The sequence below is a fragment of the Nilaparvata lugens genome, chromosome 4, assembly GCF_014356525.2.
Source record: "Nilaparvata lugens isolate BPH chromosome 4, ASM1435652v1, whole genome shotgun sequence".
Lineage (NCBI taxonomy): Eukaryota > Metazoa > Arthropoda > Insecta > Hemiptera > Delphacidae > Nilaparvata > Nilaparvata lugens.
Window position 1 is genome coordinate 79954174 of NC_052507.1, and position 14567 is coordinate 79968740.

General features: G+C 35.8%; 1 protein-coding gene across 1 annotated transcript in view; it reads right to left on the reverse strand.

Moving 5' to 3' along the window:
• Positions 1 to 14567, reverse strand: part of LOC120351110 — a 60151-nt gene that overhangs the window by 25867 nt on the left and 19717 nt on the right. The gene's annotated exons all lie outside the window — the stretch shown is intronic.

A 14567-nucleotide genomic window follows, 5' to 3' on the forward strand; every position in this document is an offset into this window, starting at 1 on the left:
TTACTTACGTAGTCCAATCAATTTGAGACTGGAATCTAATTAAGGCATTCTATTGAGTCCCTATTGATTTGAAAGACTTGACATTCAAACAATGAAAATTGATAGAAACTAGTTTCACTTTCACACAATTTCTGGTACCTACCGATAAAGCAGAAAGTTTCGAGCTATTCATGACAGTATATTACCCGAAACTAGTTCTCTTTATTTTTATTAGTCTTATTTATTCTCTCTTCATTTTATTAAACATAGAGCCATATGAGTAAAGTTGAGCATTAGCTTATACTTCTAAAATATGGAGCATTTGCTTCATTTTCTATGAATATAAACGTGAGCAAAACCTTTTGCTCATGCTCATCAAAAAAATAGTTTGAGCATTTGCTCAAAAGTAAAAGCTTATATTCAAAATTGTTTGAATAAACTAGAGCATTTGCTCAACTATTGAAGCAAATAAAAGGGACTTTGGCTATAAATATCTATGGATTGATCGAGCTGGCAATATTAAGTTGCGAATGCGGGATAAATCGGCGGTTCACATCATAGCTTGTGAGGATGATCTCAAAAAACTTGTAAAATGTGCGACTACCGATGATAATCGAATAAAAGAGACTGACCCGGTACCTCAGAACAATCCCTCACTTCAGTAGGATTTTCCTTTGTTTCACACAAAAACTACACGGACGAAGAAATAATATGGAGTTAAAAATATGAAGGGAAAGTGTGATGAAAAGTTATTAGAAACTTTTGCTTTGTATGAATTGTTTGCTGTTACATAGTCTTACTCGCATTTCGCATTCACATTGGTTTTTACAAAGTACTAATTTGATTATTATTTGTAGTTCTCTTGACCATTTTGAAGCAAGCGTTATTTTAAATATCTAAAATTATTCGATCTAGAAACTTTAGAACTTGTTTTTGATTCAAATTATTTTAATTTCAATATTATCTATATTTTCTTTCGATTACAGTGTGAAGTGCGAAAGGTGTGTTTAAAGTTTACCAAAATTTTTGTTTCCAAGTCTATTTCATTAATTCAAGTTTACTACAGTAATTCAATTCGGTCGAATTAGTTTCAAAAATTGATTTATACTGATGAATTAGTAATCACTGAGAGGATAAGTGGAGGAGTGGTTAAGTGAGTGAACACTTAGAATTAGTTTTATTAATTATTCAAATTAGTGTATAATGAGGATTTCCTCCAACTATGAGTGTTTTGTCTACATTGATACAGAGAGTTTTTTTTCTTATTATTTTTTCTTCCCTAGAGTCTTGAAGTGTGTTGCAATTACAGGGTGGATGAAATCCGAGATATCATTTGACAACCTTTCAGTTTTAAGAGGAGAGTGATGTTTATTCGTCAGCTTTTCAGTTTTCTTGATGAGTTAATTTATTGTAGTAGTTTTTTTGTATTTCTGTTTATAAATTATTTATTTCACCCTAGTAGGTTGAAGTTTGGCATACTCTTTCACTTCTCTTCTTGGAAAGTGCAGCAGACTATAAATTTTGAGCGATTAGATAACTAGCTATTTCCTATCGGATCTTATCAATGCATGAACGTTTCGAGTAATTTCTATCTTTTATTTTATTATCTGGCGGGCTGGTGGGGGCGTTTAGTTCTCACCTTCTACTTCAAATTTTTTCTGATCAAATTTTCTTATCCTACTACTTCCCTTTTCTTAATAAGTTTTTATTATTTTCTTCAACGTCTTTTCGTAAATAGGTTTTCACGGTTTTTTTTCTCATCGCAACTGTTTTCTCAGCTTAATGTCAATTCATATTCCAGATTTACATGATGATGAACTTGTGGGTTATTATAATACTATTGAAGTTGATGATTTTTTCACCTCTGAACCTCAAGAGCGGAGTCAATATGATGGGGAGTTGAACATTTTCCACACGAATATAAGAAGCATAAACAAGAATTTTGACGAATTGGTGCATTATATTGGTAATGTGAATATCAAATTCCATGTTATTGCACTGTCTGAGACATGGATTACAGAAGACACACAGTTTAACTACAATTTGCAGGGCTATAAAGCAATACAAAGAAAAAGTAAATACTCAAAATGCGATGGGCTATGTTTATTTATTGATGAAAATGTTAAAACTGAATCAATAAACATCGTTATCGAAAAAGCAAACTATATCTGCATTTCATGCTCAATAAACAACGTTAAATACATAATAATATCTATTTATCGATCTCCAGCTCTGAATCTTAACGAATTTATTACGAGCTTAGATGCCTGTCTATATCAAATGAAAGACATGTCTACTATAATTGTATTAGGTGATATAAATCTTAATATTCTCGCAAATAACCATTTATCAAACGAATACTTGAGTACTTTACATATTAATGGCTTTAAATCTTATATAAATAAACCAACCAGAATCTTGATCAAAATATTGATCAATTAGAAAATAAAGCAACACCTGGAGCTGATAATTTTACTGGAGCATTTATAAAACAAATATCACACTTTATTACAGCACCTTTGGAATTTATATTTAATAGATGTCTGAGCAGTGGATATTTTCCCAAGAGATTTAAAAAAGCAAAAATCATACCTATACCTAAATCTGGAGATCTCAGCAAACCTGAAAATTACAGACCGATAAGCCTTTTAAGCAATTTATCCAAAATACTAGAAAGATTTTAAAATTGAGATTGATGAGCTTTTTAGAAAAAGAGAATATAATCAGTGATAACCAATATGGGTTTCAAGCTAAAAAGTCAACCAACGACGCGGTCATTCATTTGAATAAAATTGTATATGACAATTTTAATGAAAACAAAAAATCTCTAGCCGTCTTCATGGATTTATCAAAGGCTTTCGATACAATCCCACATAATATACTTTTAAATAAGCTGGATGAATCTGGAATTAGAGGCTCAGTAAACAAACTTTTTTCAAGCTACTTGTCGGATAGGAAACAATATTTAACTTTAAATGGTCAAACGGATATCCAATCTACTTCACATTTTGGTTTGCCTCAAGGTTCGGTTTTTCCCCAATATTGTTCCTAATCTATGTTAACGATCTGTTGAAGCTAAATCTCAGAAATTGTACTACATTGTCATTTGCAGATGATACAACGCTCGTTTTTAGTGGAAATAGCTGGGAGGAGCTCTTTAATAATGCAAACAACAGTTTAAAAATAGTGCAAAAATGGCTTCAGGACCACATTCTCACCTTAAATACCGATAAAACCAAATATATCACTTTCTCACCCAACATAACCGGCAACCACCAATATCTCTGGATTTAAAATGAATACCAATAAAACCAATACTATGAATGAAGAGCAAGAGATAAAATCACTGGAAAGAGTGCAAACTATGAAATACCTAGGAATATTAGTAGACTTTTTGTCATAACTTAGTTTTATGTTCAAAAGTTTTATGTTCAAAACTAAAGTACGTGATACACATCTTCTACAAAATACAAAAAATAAAAAATTTGGATATAATTAGGAAAGTATATTATGCATACGCCCACTCATTATTTCAATATGTAATAGAGAGGTCTGGGGCGCCGCCTTTGACACACATTTAAAAAAAGTTTTTATTTTGCAAAAACACATTATAAGAGCAGCTCTTGGAAGATCACGACTTTATTCAAGTAGAGAAATTTTCATCGAACTAAATGTCCCGACTCTGAGACAGACCTACATTAAAAGAGTAATTCGTTACATAAACAAACATAGAAATCAGTTTAAAATTCATACAACTCCCTATAACATACGGGCAAACAGTACAAATACATTTAACATACATCTCATAAAGCTTACTATATGCAGACATTAACTTCAATACTATTGCAATTATTTAATCAATAAAATACCACTAGATTTTGTTAACAGGAATATAACTGGGAATTTAAATAGAATTATACAGGAATGGATTGACAGGAACATCTACTTTAAATTAATCTAATGAATAAGAGTTTGAGATACATTCGTGTATGTCTAAATTTTAGGATGTTGAGGATATGATTTAATATTTTTGTTTTTGTTTTGTATTCTTTCTTTTCTTTATTACTATTGTGATTTTATTTTGTATCATGTAATTACAATTGATTCACACCTGCACTCAGGATCTCCTTTGCAGGTTGTTATTAAACTTTATTGTCGATAATAATATAGTGTATGTAAATTATGTATCTATTTTGAAGAGACAATAAAGCTTTATTATTATTATAAAAAAACAATTCTTCAAAAAAGGTCTAGTCTAGAGCAGCTTATCACCTTTTGCTCATAGTAAAATGGCTCCACTAATATACCAACTATACCAGATACGATCACAACCATTAGCTGAGAACTTTAAAACTCTTTTTAGATTCAACCATGATATATATCACCATTATTCCTACAAAAGAATAAATACAAAAGATATAAAGATAGCCATCACAAAATAGGAAATAGGCATTTAAGAAGATGAGAGTATTGACGATTATAAGAAGGCTATTGATATTATAAGATTATGCTAAAGATTGTTTTAGAGATGACATTTTTTCACGCTATTATTTCAAAATTCCAAACTCAACTAAACTAAAACTCAATTCATAAATAGAAAACAGAGCAGACGACGTAAACACAAGCGGTGTCCCCTACTTGCATATTTAGAGCATGTTCACATGACAGCGATTCACGAGCGGTTTGCGCTCGGTTATGATAAATAATTACTAGGTACAACATCTATGTATTCAATCTTAATATCTTAATCTATGTACCTAATCACTATATTACTCTTAAATATATATTACTGCTCTGATCAAAACCGCTCGGTTGACTGAAGACATGTGTACGCTCTCATGCCTGCTCTAGTTACTTTCCTTGCCCTATTACCATAGGTAAGGAAAGTATTGCTTTCCGAAAAAAATTAAGGTACCCCAATTTCTAAATTTCTATACGTTTCAAGGTCCCCTGAGTCCAAAAAAGTGGTTTTTGGGTATTGGTCTGTATGTGTGTATGTGTGTGTATGTGTGTGTGTGTGTGTGTGTGTGTGTGTGTGTGTGTGTGTGTATGTGCGTCTGTGTACACGATATCTCATCTCCCAATTAACGGAATAACTTGAAATTTGGAACTCAAGGTCCTTACACTATAAGGATCCGACACGAACAATTTCGATCAAATGCAATTCAAGATGGCGGCTAAAATGGAGAAAATGTTGTCAAAAACAGGCTTTTTCGCGATTTTCTCGAAAACGGCTCCAACGATTTTGATTAAATTTATACTTAAAATAGTCATTGATAAGCTCTATCAACTGCAACTAGTCCCATATCTGTAAAAATTTCAGGAGCTTCGCCCCATCTATGCAAAGTTTGATTTTAGATTCCCAATTATCAGGCTCCAGATTCAATTCTAACAAATAACATTTCGAGTGGAAAAGATTGAAAATGAAAATCTCTACAATTAATGTTCAGTAACATTTTCACCTAAAATTGAAAATAAGGTCGAAATTCGAGAAAATGTGATTATTCAATTGCAAACTATTGGCAACTGTTGATTCTATTAAATGACTAGCCGTCAGGCTCGCTTCGCTCGCCATATCCGTCTAGCCAGGGGGCTCCGCCCCCTGGACCCCCGACTGGATCATCCAGGAATGAGATCAGCAGGCTCGCTTCGCTCGCCTGCATTTTTCATTTGAGCATTTTTATCATATGTTAGAACAATCCAGTCGGGGGTCCAGACTAAACGTCTGGCTAAACGGATATGGCGAGCGAAGCGAGCCTGACGGCTAGTAATATAATATTCCCAGGATTGAAGTAGCAGTGCCCAATCAATTTTTCCGCGATAAATGCATTTAAATCTTCAACTTGGTGCCAACCTAACAAAGTCAACTCAACTTAATGCCAACCATAAAAATTATTAATTTAGTTGCCAGTTAACAACTGTTTCGAAGAGGTACTCTATCTAGATTATAGTTCTATAGTAACATATGATATGGAAATTTCAATTATAATTAAGAGATTGGGAGAAGAAGAATATACATGCTAAAAGACGAACTTTAAACCCTTAAAAACAACCCTTAGAGTTAAAATATTGCCAAAAGATTTCTTAGTGCGCCTCTAAAGGGCCAACTGAACATACCTACCAAATTTGAATGTTTTTGGTCCGGTAGATTTTTAGTTATGCGAGTGAGTGAGTGAGTGAGTGAGTGAGTCAGTGCCATTTCGCTTTTATATAATATAGATTCACTATGAAGAGATAGCAGACCTCCTATCTCTCCAGCGTTATTGTCCTGTAATCAGCTGTCTCAGATCTTTTAGACGCGTGAACACTAGCGTCAGGTGATCAATTTTCATAACGGCAAGGAAAGTTGTGTGAGTGCGCCACACCAGATTTTATATCGAACCGCCCGACAACCGAGCGGTTGTAGTCTGAGACTACAACCGCCGCGATTCGCCGGCGACTACTAAAACCGAGCGATGCATGTGTACGGCACCATGTGTTTCCCTATACCTGGCAATCGCTCGGTTTGTCAACCGCGCGTACTTTACTTTTCTTGTTCGTCACAAATTACTGAACTGCATTAAGGGAGCAACGATCACGCAGTATATGACACCTCAAAGTTTAATCTAATATCTACCATCCCTCCTATTTCAAAACAACAGATCCCACACAACATACATCAATCAAACACTATCGTGAATCGCTGTCATGTGAACAGGCTCTTAGCGTTTCGTGAGCTATAAAAACAAAGTAAGGCCACAAAGGCGAATCAGCTGATGAAAATCTTTAAAATACGTGAGCATTTGCTTCAGAGTTCAGGAGCATAAGGTAAGAGTATAAGGTAAAGCTATTAACCTCACTACTCACCACTACACAGAAAGTAGTGAGCCTGTATTGTTTAGAAATTAATGAATAATATAATTTGAATTGAAATATATATTTTATATAGGATCGCTGTTTAGGAAACAATGAATTTTCTTAATTGTTTAGATTCCACATTCCATTAAAAAAATTTCGATAAAATTTATTCTGTTTATTGTTGGAGCCAGCTCTAGTTTTCATTTTTCGTTTTTGAATTGGACGCGCGCTCCTCGTTCAGTTCGTATTTCTTTCACTTGAGTGCGTCGCGCTCACTAGCCGGTAGGCTGTTTCTTTCAGTTCAGTCTCGCTTTGTAATAGCTTGCCTCGAGTCGGGAATTGATATTATTCGTCGATCATTCCCAGAAGAAAATCGTTCTTCAAATTATTATTTTTTCGTTAATGTTAAATCGTACACCATAAACCTACGTTTGGAAGAGTGTTTGCCAAACTCCCTTTAGTTGAAAGTTTTAAACTATTATTTTTCGATTGGAAAGTTCACCGATCTATAGTCTTTAAAGACATTGTAAATATCTCGTCAGAAATATATGTGCAACGTTATATGATGGAAGCCGAATTTACCAACAGTAGATGACAATTAAGCTTGCCTTTTCACCATCCTTGATTCATCTCCTACCTCGGGGACACCTGAATACCTTACCTGGGAGTTGTAAGCTCAATAATATAAATATTACATTAGGTACTCTGCAGATTTTCGGTGAGTTGTTCTTTTATATATTCATTGCATGTACTTGTTTCTGTAGAGATATCACTTGTTTCTTTTCTATTCAATACAGTCCACTTACATCAAAATTATTGATTACCAATTTAAAATCAATATAATTTCGTAAAGTTGAACCTTAGAGTTTACATTGGTCATCCAGGCCGAATTTTATTGGCTATTTTTTATTCAAATATTTGGCAAGCACTTATCCAATTTTATTGTAAATCGTTTGTGCATGCTAGGGTTCAAACCTGTTTGTACATTATGAATTGAGCCGATCAGGTTGGTTCACTCTTATCTCGATTGTCCGATCGGAACCGTTACTTTGCAATGCTGATAACGTTATCGCTTAGCTTGCTTCGTCTATTGAGCTTTCTCTGTTCATTTGTACTAATATTATCATTTTGCTTGCTTGAATCATCAATGAAAATCGTTCATTGTTGCATTCGTATTTTATTCGAAAATTAGTAAATGAAATCATTAAGACCTTTCCAATATCCAATCATGAGTGAAAAGAAGTTAAAGCTCAAACGAGCTAAACTTGAGCAATATTTCTATCGTATTCAACGTACTTTCGATTTGTCGAAAAAGGCTTTAAAAGAAGAAGCTAGTGCTAAACAATTCTAATTCTCTATAGTTCCACTCTTAAAACTGTTCAGGATTATGAAGCTGTTGAAATGGAAATACAGGAGCTTGAATGGAAAAAGACCCGGAATTTGTACCCAAATTTAGTAGTTCACATATGGAAATGTTCGAACATATGGAAGCAATTGCTAGTGAATTGAAAAAACGCAGTCAGGTTGTACCTAGTGTTTCTACCCCGGCTCAACCTGTATCTTCCAATAAGGATTCGTCTAATATTTTACCGAAAATTGAAATTCCTGTGTTCGACGGAGATCAATCAAAATGGGCGGTATTCTACGAAATGTTTAAATGCATGATTCATGACAACAAATCGATTCCAAATCAACAAAAGGTCCAATATCTGGTGTCCAAACTATCTGGAGAAGCGGCTAATATTTCACGTCATCTACCACCTATTGCTAATAATTATGAAATTATTTGGATGCATTAATTAAGCGGTTCAATGACCCCCGCTCACTCTCAAATGTGTACTTGAAACAAATTTTCGAATTCAATTGTCTAAAATCTGAGTCTCGTGCAGGTTTAGTTTCTATAGTCGATCAGTTCTGTGGTTCAATTACTGCTTTAAAACGCCTACGAGGTGAAGATGTATCTGATGCAATATTTCTGTTCCAAGCGTTGAAAATTTTAGATCCTGTTTCTCGAAAGGCATTTGAAGCTTCAGTTCATACTAAGGATGATCCCACATATACTGATTTTGTTTCATTCATCGAAAGGCAGATTAAATCGTTACCGCATGACGAATCGTCTAAACAATGCAAGCCAGTAGTGAAACCAATACCAAAATCCAAAGTGTTGGTTGTTCAATCGAATTCGCAAGTGACCAAATCACCGGTAAAAATATCAGAATGTCTGAAATGTTCGATGACAAATCATAAATTGATCAATTGTCGTCTTTTTCGTCAGTTATCACCTTGGGACCGTTTTCGTTTTGTTAAGGAGAAGGTTGCTGTTTGAAATGTTTCTCGCCAGCCCATCGTAGTAAAGATTGTACTTCTTCCAACTGCGAGGAATGTAGTCAGAAGCATAATTCGCTTTTACATTTCGGAAATGCTTCAAATTCGTCATCAAATTCGGATGCGAAAAAGGTAGAAAATAATACTATTACCTGTTGTTCTATCGATTCGAAGTCGGCACCGTATAGTGTTCTACTATCAACTGCTCAAGTCGAGGTACCTGATAAGAGAGGTAGATTGCACAAAATAAGAGTTTTAGTTGATTCAGCTAGTCAAAGTCATTTCATTACTCGTAAACTTTGTCGTAAATTGCAACTATCGATTTCTCCTTTCCAATTAATTGTGAATGGTTTTGGCGGAAATTCGCAATCAGTTTTTGGTCGTACTTTTGTCATGCTTCAATCTCGACTCGATTCTAGTGTTAAATTTTCCATTGAACCATTAGTTGTCGAAAAAATCATGGAACAGCTTCCACTAGTAAAATTGATAATTCTAAATTATCAATTTGTTTGGTCTTCGACTTGCTGATGAAAGTTATCACATTCCCAGCGAAATTGACGCTATTATAGGAGCTGAATTAGTGCCCCATATTTTCCGAAATGGTCGTGTGGAAATTGATTCGAATTATTTGATGGCCTTGGAAAGTGTTTTCGGTTATATTTTGATGGGTAGAGCCCCTATTTTAACTCAATCTTCAGAAAATTCAACGTGTTTGATGACTTGTCTAACATCACCGTTGGATAAGTTAGTTCGAAAATTTTGGGAAGTGGAAAGCGTTCCAGATGTAGGAAAACAACTCACTGCTGATGAGTTGGAATGCGAGAAGGATTTTGCATCGTCCGTTCGTCGTGAAAATTCGGGTAGATTCGTTGTCTCATTATCGTTTTCAAAATCCCCTGATTGTCTTGGTGATTCTTATGCTATGTCAGAACGTCGACTCATCAGTTTGGAGAAACGACTGGCACGTGATCCAAACATGCGTTTAGTGTATCACGATGTCCTCTTGGATTATCTCAAACAAGGACACATGGAATTGATAAAAAATCAGAGTGATAAAAGTGGTTATTTTACACCTCATCATGCTGTAATCAAAACTCAGAGTCAATCAACGCCTTTGCGTATTGTCTTTGACGCAGGCGCGAAAACTACTACTGGAATATCATTGAATGATATACTTCATATCGGCCCCAAGTTGCAAACGGATATTTTCGTTCTGTTAGTCAATTTTCGGTTATTTTCTATCGCTGTAACTGCTGATATAAAGCAGATGTATAGACAGATTCTTGTCGATGAATCGTGTCGCAAATTTCAGCGTTTGTTATGGAGATTTTCGTCCAATGATCCCATACAATTTTTGAATTAAAAACTGTCGTATTTGGTCTGAGTGAGTCACCGTTTCTAGCTCTCAGAACTGTCCATCAACTTGTTCAAGAAGAAGGTGAAAATTTCCCTGATGCTAAAGCTCGTATTCCGAGTGACATGTTTATGGATGATTTGGTGACAAGTGTGTCTTCATTAGGTGAAGCAAATCGTCTTTGTAGTCAGGCTAAAGAATTGTTCGAGAGAGGCGGATTCGAACTTACTAAATGGAGTTCCAATTCACCTGAATTGATGAATGATTTCTCGGAAGATGAAAAATCGACCTTGTCTAAAGATTTCGAGATGGGAAATTTGTTGGCTGTCCTAGGTTTGAAATGGCAACCTGGTAGTGATTCGTTTTGTTTTTCAGTGAATCCTAATCAGTCTGTTCCTACCAAACGTCACATTTTATCGGTAGTAGCACGCATTTTCGATCCTTTGGGACTCTTTGACACCCCTAACTTTGTTTCTTAAATGTTTAATTAAACAATTATGGAATGCTGGTCTTGATTGGGACGATTCAGTACCTCCCTCTATTGCGCTTCAATGGGAGACATGTCAGAAGGAGTTCCCTTTATTGTCCAATCTCTTCATACCACGTCATTTAGGAGTGATGAATGATTCGAAAATTACTGTCATTGGTTTCTGTGATGCATCGACTCTAGGTTATGGTGGTGTGATCTACATAAAATCTCAAATGGATATGCAACCTGCAACTATCACATTGTTGTGCGCTAAATCAAAAGTCGCGCCATCTAAGACTTTATCCATACCTAGGCTTGAATTATGCGCGGCGCTCTTGCTCGCTGAATTAATACAGGTTGTTGTCTCTGTTTTGAGCCTTCGTTGTCACGTGACTCGCGTTGTTGCATTATCGGATTCAACTGTTGTCTTACATTGGATCAGGGGCTGTCCATCTAGATGGCAATCTTTCGTCGCTAATCGAGTTACGAAAATTCAAGACTGTCCTATCAACGATAAACCATTCGTCCAATGTGGAGTTGATTATGGTGGACCCATTCGAATCACCATGGCCAGGCGTCGGAATCCTTTCATATTTAAATCGTACATTTGTCTTTTTGTCTGTATGGCAACTAAAGCCGTTCACATTGAATTAGTTTCGGACTTATCGACCCAAATGTTCTTATCAGCTTTTCGCCGTTTCCTTGCTCGACGAGGTCCTTGTAAGGTCATGTATTCCGATAATGGTACCAACTTCGTCGGCGCCTATGATGAGCTAATAAAATTGTCACGGATGCTGAACTCCAAGGAATATCAAACCTGCTCCAGAATGAACTTGCTGATCATAGCATTGAGTGGAATTTCATCCCACCAGGTTCACCTCACTTCGGCGGTCTTTGGGAGGCGAATATAAATCAGTAAAGTCACACCTGTTTCGAGTTATTGGTAACCAGTTGTTGACTTACGAGAATTGAACACTGTCTTAGTTCAAATTGAGGCTGTACTTAACTCACGCCCGTTATGTCAAATGAGCGTGGATCCGAGTGAACCCCTCGCCCTCACACCGGCTCATTTTCTCACTTGACACCTCTTAAGTACCTTCCTATGTTAAATGTGGAAGATCGTCCAATGAATCGCTTGGATCGGTTTGAATTAGTCAATCAAATGGTTCAGTCTTTCTGGAGTCGTTGGCGCAAAGAATACTTACATGAATTACAAACCCGTGTGAAATGGTGTAAGGATTCCACCCCTCTCACGGTTGGTACAATCGTCCTAGTGGATCAACCAAATGTCGCACCGTTGAAATGGCCTCTGGGGGTGATTGAGGAAGTATTTCCCGGTGCTGACGGTGTCGTTCGAGTGGCTATGGTGCGGTGCGCCAATGGTCGCTTCAAAAGGCCGGCTACAAAGTTGTATCCGTTGCCTACTCAATAATAATTTTCCTTTTGCATTTTTTTGTTTTATTCTCGTTTTGTTTTATTTTTATTTCTTTCGTCGTTTATTCATTGTTTTTTCGTTTCTTTGTTCTCTAGCCTTGTCTGAAAATAGCTTTTCAGCCGGGGGGGGGGATGTTGGAGCCAGCTCTAGTTTTCATTTTTCGTTTTTGAATGGACGCGCGCTCCTCGTTCAGTTCGTATTTCTTCACTTGAGTGCGTCGCGCTCACTAGCCGGTAGGCTGTTTCTTTCAGTTCAGTCTCGCTTTGTAATAGCTTGCCTCGAGTCGGGAATTGATATTATTCGTCGATCATTCCCAGAAGAAAATCGTTCTTCAAATTATTATTTTTTCGTTAATGTTAAATCGTACACCATAAACCTACGTTTGGAAGAGTGTTTGCCAAACTCCCTTTAGTTGAAAGTTTTAAACTATTATTTTTCGATTGGAAAGTTCACCGATCTATAGTCTTTAAAGACATTGTAAATATCTCGTCAGAAATATATGTGCAACGATAAACAGATAACTGTTTAGGAAACAATGAAATGCCTCGCTTTTTCAGATTCCACTGTCAATTTGATTTTTTCGATAAAACTTATTCAAAAACAAAAATAATAAATCGAAAACGAAACAGCAAAACAAAAGTATTCTTCACTTCTTCCTTATATTTCTTTTCATCCTTGTTCACCGTAATCTTCTCCCTTTTAGATCTACATTTTTCTCTACTCAATGTTTGCTCCAGTTCCCCCGATTAACAGAGGGGCAACAACTGATATCTGGTAAAAGAAATTGATAAAATTGGTAATAATTGAAAAGTGATGGGACTAATAAGTAATAACTCATCTAGGACTACTTGGCGAATCATATTAACTTCACTACTGAAAAAAACTAGTAAAACTTTATTCTGTTTAGAAAACAATAGAATGCCAGGCTATTTGAGTTATTGATTATGGAAATTATTATTGAACCATTAAAATATATTTTTCTTGATGATAGAATTTAATTGTTCATTTAAACGAGAATAAAAAGTTAATATTACATCATATATAACGGTATCAGCTATCCTATATAGAAAGCAGTGGCAAGGCCGAGAATCGGCAACGCCGTTCTCTTATCATTCTCCATTTCCATTATAACGTAGACCTCACTAAAGGACGCGCAATTTAAAAATGAACATACCTGTCAAATTTCATGAGAATCTATCAACGCGTTTCGCCGTAAATGCGCAACATATATAAACATTTAAACATTGAATGCCAAACCGTCGACTTGAATCTCAGACCTCACTTCGCTCGGTCAAAAATATTAATTATCATCTATAATCAGCTGTGGACAACGTTGATCTCTTATTTTTCAATGATTAAATAATAATGAATTTTCATGATTGAGATTAAACATTCCGCTAACTATCCACACCTCCACACTGCCAAAAAACTATCTGGAAACGCTGCGAATCCAGAAAATGGCATCGCTATTCGCCTTGTCCAACCACAGTTGAGGACATCAACACCAATGACAACCAGACACCGCCATTATAACGTGAACTTCACTAAAGGTTCATTGATAACCAATTCACGTCCAGTAAACTGCAAATTTTATCATCTATTCCCAATCAATAAAATTAACTTAATGAATAAATGTAGACCAAACATTCATATTGGCTGTTATTCACAAACGGGTCAATAGGTCTAGGTGAGTGTGATAAAGCGACATTCACTTAATACTTTCAACACTGAAGCTTTCATGTTGTTTATAGAAGCAATGCTGCAGGCCAGGCGAGCACAAAAAATGCACAATAACACTTTTATTAGTGGGATGTTCCTGACGGAAGTTCCACCTCGCCTGAATATACCATTTAAGCCGTCAATGGGACTTACGACTTTAGCCTTACTTTAGCCGTGACCGACAGTTTAACGTGCACATCCGATAACACGGGAGTGAACTGTTCAAAAACTACATGTAATGAGCGGGTTTGAACCGGGGATAAATCTCTTAGGGCCGGTTTCCGAGCTCGGCATTTGACTAAGTTCTAGACTTTAAGCAGATGGAGTCAGAAAATTGGCTTTCCAAAACGGGGCGTAGTTGTAGTCATTGTCAAAGTCACTTTTGAATTAAATTTCAAAAAACTAGAAAATTAAACACAAAATAAAATAAAAAGAAAAAGTGTAAAGTT